Source organism: Rhododendron vialii, chromosome 2a (genome assembly GCF_030253575.1).
Source record: "Rhododendron vialii isolate Sample 1 chromosome 2a, ASM3025357v1".
NCBI classification, from domain to species: domain Eukaryota; kingdom Viridiplantae; phylum Streptophyta; class Magnoliopsida; order Ericales; family Ericaceae; genus Rhododendron; species Rhododendron vialii.
Genome location: NC_080558.1, coordinates 7,184,894 through 7,191,140, shown reverse-complemented (window position 1 = coordinate 7,191,140; position 6,247 = coordinate 7,184,894). Strand labels below are relative to the sequence as shown.

Sequence of the window (6,247 nt, the reverse complement as noted above, 5' to 3'; positions counted from 1 at the left end):
GTAAGAAAAGTTTTGAAGTTTGAACAATTCTCACAAAAGACATCTGTGTTTGGAGATCACAAGTGTGTTTGAAAACTCCATGAGACGAAATGTTAATTATGAAAATAGAACAAAATAGGAGTGGAACTTCGTGTGATATGACGTTAGGGGCAGCTCTATTATATGATTAGGGGTTCAAGCGAACCCCTCGGGCCAAGACACTATTGTAATTTTCGTTACATGTAGTTTAGTTTCTCTTTAATATTCTCTCAACTGAATCATTTGTAAAAAAAAGTAAACAAAAATATACCTAAAATCGTTTTGTATACAATTTTTTTTCTGCGCGTTTTGTTACCGCTGAACTAAAATTCTAGAGCCCCTAGCTAGGTCATAGTACGCTACCAATGTCTCTTTCCTTCCCCCTTCTCTCTCTAGAAACCTTGGCCACCTCTGATTATGGTTTCGGCCGGGGGAGGCTCCCCTTGGTCTTTTCCCCATCTCCACACTCTCCTCTAGTTTCCCTTTCTGTCCACCCTTTTTTCCCGTCCTTCTTAGCCCTTGTTTTTGCCCTATGATTTGGGGATTTTTCGTGTTGTGCGACTGGCTTGGAGGACTGGGCCGTAGGCCAGAGTTCCTCCTTCAGCTTGGCTCCCTTCGAGCCTTCCAGATCGGTTGGCGGCAATGGTGGTGTCGCGGGTGTGTGGGGTGGTTAGGGTTTGGGATTAATAACATAGGAGGAGGTGAAGGGGTTTGGTTTTCTGCTGTTTTTTCTGTTTTGCTTCTTCGGCTTGTTACCAGTCTGGGGTTCCCCCGGATTTGGTGAGTAGAGGTGGTGGGCGAGTAACTTTTGTGAGGCTTGGCTTCGGAGCAGGTGGTATAAAGGCCGGGGCTTGGCCCTAGAGCCTGGGTTCTACAAGTTTTTTAGCCTGTGGGTTTAACCTTGGGGATTTGAAGAGGCCGAAGAGGTTTTGCAGTCGTGAAGTCATGGTTTGATCGAAGTTTTAGTCCAGGAGGATTTCTACCTCGATCTCCATGCTTGGAGCCTCACGTGTCAGCGGAGGCTTGCTGGAGATGTCATCTCTTTTGTTTTGGTTTGTGATCCCGTTTGTGCCTAAATATCCGGCGAAGGGCGGGCTTTGGCCAAAGCAGGCCGACGTGCTTAGTGGTTTCGTCCACGGTGCTGCATTTTTGTTTTGATAGTTCTTATCTATTTCGGTTTTGTAGTGTTTGTCTCTGTTTTGGATTCTTCGCCATCCCGAGGCGACTGTTGTATAGATTGCTAGCCCCTTGTGTCCCAACCCTTAGTGGCGGTGAGGAGAGAGAGCATTTGGCTCGTGCTTAGGATCTAGATCTAGACTCTTTACGTCTCTTTGTCCTTGCATTTTTTGTGTATTTTTCTGTGTTGGGTTGGTTGTAATCTCCCTTTCATTGTATTCGGATAGTCTCGTTGTAAGTGCCGCTTGGCATTTTAATGAAATGTGTTTCGGATTAAAAAAAAATAGTACGCTACCAATCACAACAAAACTTCACAATTGTGTAAATTTCACTCACCTCCCTGAGGTATCTGACAAAAGCAAAAGCCTCCTTTGATGTTTCTGAAATGTTATTTATGCCTTCTACTCTACCAGACATTATACAGATTCCCCTAACTGATAAATATGCCTATGTTAAATGTGTTGGTCAAATGAGGAAAAGGTCCTCGAATTTTGACAAAATAAAAGTCCTCGTCTTCTCCTTTTACCAAACGCATCATTAGCTGACTTCATAGGGAAAAAAAGGAGCAATGCTCGAAATTAGGGTAAATTTCACTGTCCTCCATGAGGTTTTGACAAATACAAGAACCTCTCCTGACGTTCTGATAATTACTACATGGATCTCCCTTATAAACTATTGTTCATATTCTCTCGTTTCATTAAATCCTCACTTACGCCGTTTGTGTTTGTCATTAATAGAACAAGAAGACTTGATTATTTAATTTATCTAATATTAAGTGCATTTTTTACTAGCAAAAACTAACGGTGTTAGCGTGGATTTGATGAAATTGGGGAATCTATACAATAATTTGTGAAGTAAGGGTGTGATGACCCGCGCCAGGTAATCTGTTTACCCTTAGCCCATGTAGCTCAAAAGATTAATCTCAGGTTAACAGTAACTAATCGGCCTTACCTTATATACTACTCTGGGCTTTCATAACTCTGTGACATGAAATGTTACAACCTCTTCACCTTAGTTGCAACGTACCAGTTGCACCCATACACATTTTTCTTAACACCTCTTTTCACTCCTCTTTTTATTTATTTATTTATCAGAAACCTCTTTTCACTCCTTAATACACTTACCAATGCTGTCTTTTTTATTTTTTATTCAAATTTTAGAGGAAAAGTTTAAAATGCACTAGATTTGGGTAAAAAGAATGGATAAAAGCATTATTGAAGACATGTCCAAATAGAGCTTTTTCAAGGGTTGAAAAATGGGCAACGGTGGGTTCGTCCGCAAGAAACTGGTATGCTCTTATCCAAAACCCTAGCTTTTTATCCCTCCATCACGATCGCGCCGCCGACGAAAACACCGACTGCCTCCTCTTCAAGCGGTTCCTCAACCGCGGCGAGGGCGACGACGTCCGCCTGCAGTTCTCAATGAATCTCGCCAACATTGGTGAGAAACAAAATGGGGGGTTTTAGGGGTTCATGATCATCTCACCCTCCCCATTCATTCTCTCACCATTTTTCACCCTTTTGGCTATCCAAACAAGGGAGATAATTCCTTTTCCCTCGGTTGCTTTTCTTCTCCTGATGCGAGGTAATATTGGAGTGTCTTGAGTGTTAGAGTTCTAGATTTATTTATGGGTTTTGGGTTTAAGGTCATTTTGTGCATTTTAGGTGTTCGTTCAAAGTTCTCAAAGAAGTAGTTGTATCAATTTCCACATTCTTGTGAATCGTACTTCTTAATTTTGTGTATTGATAGATTTGTTTGATGGAAGTGGGTTGCGGCCGCCGGAAATAATGGAGGTTATAGGTTCTCGGTGTAGTGGTGATGGAGGGTTTTGGAGGTGTTGCTGGTTGTGATGGGTTTTGGTGGTAATGGAGACCGGGTCAAGGAGGTAGTCGTGTATATTAGCCTCAGTCATGTATATTAGCCTCGGTGAAAAAAGGTACTCTCTTAGATGACAGAAGGGGTATGTATTAGACTTGTTTTGATAACCCATTTGAACATAATAAAAAAAGAAGGGTAATTTTGTCAAAGAAACTCATTTATCAGGTCATTTGTGCTTAGTTTAGTTCCCGGCAATGCAGGGATGTACAAATATTATTTGTCTGGTATTATCTGTCCACATTACCCCTTTCGATCTCTTCCTAAGCTAGTATGGATATACAGCAGATTTTGAGGCATGGCTTATAGAAGAAAGGTCGTGTTGGGAAAAAATTTAATAATGCAATCAAATAGGATATTGCACTAGAGCAGTTGAAATAGGTATGGTTTGTGGCATAAATGCTTCTCCTCGAAACTAAATTGTAGAAAATTAATAGAATGTTCTTAGTAAATTTGCATTATCTCCTCTGTCTCAACCAAACAAAAAAAAAAAACCCTTTCTTCATTGTAACTTGGATCATCAATCCCATCAGAAACTTTACCAATTCGTAGACTAATCTCCCTTTGCCTCATCCCAGAGCTTGGGGCTCCTCCTTCAAGAACGTGACCAAATTTTTTTCTACAAACCAAAAGGAGAAAGAAAAAATAGTTTGAAGTACCGATACAAGGAAGAAAAAGGAACTTGTTTTGTATGATAAATATAGTTGTAGACACTTACCCAAAGTGCAACTTTGAGATACGGTATAGGTGAAAAACCATCTTCTTGTATATCATTGTGATGCCTTCGGGGAAGACTTCAAGCATATAAGTCATTGTAGCACGATCATCACACGAAAGGTTTAAATCCGGTCCTATTGCCACAATGATTGCCTCGCACTAGGATAATTGAATTGTATTAAAACAACCGTTACATATGTAGGACAAAAGGAGGAGAGCGAAAAAGGAAAAAGGACAACTAAAGGGGTAAAATTCAAATCTTACAGTTTCCCCATAGTGTTTTATAACCTTCTTGTGGAAATAGTATATTCCACCAGCAAACGATCCATAGGACTCCCAGAGTACCATGAGAGTGGTGGAATCTACTATTTCCACAAGAATGTTATAAAGCACCATGGGAAAACTGTAAGACATGATTTTTACCTCTTTAGTTGTACTTTTTTTTTTTTCTCCCTTTTTTCGCTCTCCTCTTTTTGTCCTATATATGTAACGGTTGTTTTAATACAATTTAATTATCCTAGTGCGAGGCTATTGTTGAGGCAATAGGACCGGGTTTAAGCCTTTTGTGTGATGATCGTGTTGCAATGATTCATCTGCTTGGAGTATTGCTCGAAGGCATCACAATATTGTATGAGAGGATGGTTTTTCACCTATACCGTATCTCAGAGTTGCATTTTGGGTATGCATCTACGATTATACTTATCATACAAAACAAGTTCTTTTTTTTTTTTTTTTTGTATCGGTGCTTCGAACTATTTTTTTTCTCTCCTTTTGGTTTGTAGAAAAAATTTGGTCACATTGTTTGAAGGAGAAACCCCAAGCTTTGGGATGAGGCGAAGGGAAATTAGTCTACGAATTGGTATTGTTTTTAATGGGATTTATGATCAAAGTTATTATGAAGAAAGGTTTTTTTTTTTTGCTTGAGAGAGTGAAGACAGTGCAAATTTACTAAGAACATTCTTTTAATTTTCTACAACTTCTTTCTGTTTCACTTTATTGTATGAGTTGTCTTCCTTTCGTAATACTCGTCTTTGACTATGATGGTTTAGGATTGAGGGTGAATGAGTATCTGAAATTTTTCCTTGTTATTCGAATGAGGGCAACATGCATTAGTTCTATAATCGTTATGTAATGAAGTTTCAATATCTAGAAACATAAAAATTCAATATTGGGTTTGGTTGCATTATATGCTATAGTACGTTTACAGAAATTTGAGTAGCACACACATTGCGTTAGCCCCGATTGCTTTGAAGAAGAAGATGATGCACTAAGAATTATGTTTTCAAAAAGATCTGTGCGTCTTAAAAAACGTAGTCAAAGCGAAGTCCAAGGTCCTAGAATGAAACTTCCAAGTCAGATCTATTTTATGTCAGATACTTTCGTCTCTTCCAACTTTGCCATGAAAATGCTTTTATTTGTATGGCAACCAATTTTGCAAAACATCTCGATTTACTCAGGTCTTCCAAAAACTACTGAACAAATAATCATTGCTTATTGGGCCATTGCACTTGCAGATCCTACTATATATGATCAGCTCTGTTTGAAAAAATAATAATAAGTAAACTTTGACCAATTTGCAGTGTGCTAATCATGGAAGGTTAAATAAATTATGAAGTTTGAGAAATTATTTTTGATCTGTAGAAGTTCATGTTCTTATCATTCTAAGGCTGGTATTTGTAGAGGGATTGCTGTTAGTCCACACTCTCCCCCCATCTCACATCTCCTGTTTGCAGATGATTGTTTTGTTTTTCCCCATTTTGATGTTTTTGAAGTCTGGTGTTTGAAGTGGTTTTTGGATGCTTACTGTGACCAAGCTGGTCAGAAAATTAATCTAAGGAAATCTGAGATTTATGTTAGCCCTAATATGACCCAATCTAATATTAATCTCTTGTCGCGTATCTTGGGAATTAAAGTGGTTGCTAAGCCTGGGGTGTATTTGGGAGCCAGTCTAGATTTCTCCCTTCGAAAAGGAGATATTTTTAATTCAGTGCTTCAAAATATGTTTAATAAAATGCAGGGTTGGAAAACACCAACATTAGCCTTGCCTTACCTGGTAGAACCATAGAAGTGTTTTGGCTAAACATTCTCTGTTCTATCCCTATCTATTTCCTCTCTTGCCTTTTGGGCTCCTTCCTACTTGATCAATTAGATTCATGGTATTGTTCGTAATTTTGTTTGGAAGGGAAAAACAGGGAAATGTTTACATTGGATCAAATGGTCTTCTTTGTTCCTACCTAAGAGCCAGGGAGGTTTAGGTTTCAGAGACCTAGCTCTTTAATAGCAGATCAAAAAAAAAAAAAGAAAAAAGAAAAAAGAAGCACCTCTTTAATCAAGCTTTGTTGGCTAGGATGGCCTGGAGAATATTGCAGTATCCAGAGTCTGTTTTTTCTTAAGTTCTGCTATCCAAATATTGTCATAAGGAAGAATTTTTTAAATGTCGAGGGTAATGCTCGTTGTTCGT

The 6,247-nt window shown here is 38.8% G+C and overlaps 1 long non-coding RNA gene across 1 annotated transcript; it reads left to right on the top strand.

Moving 5' to 3' along the window:
* The first annotated feature begins 2,401 nt into the window (after positions 1–2,401).
* On the top strand, positions 2,402–3,614 carry LOC131318063 (uncharacterized). The gene is made up of 2 exons (XR_009197483.1): positions 2,402–3,291; positions 3,451–3,614. It is a non-coding gene; the product is annotated as an uncharacterized LOC131318063 (long non-coding RNA).
* The last annotated feature ends 2,633 nt before the right edge of the window (positions 3,615–6,247 follow it).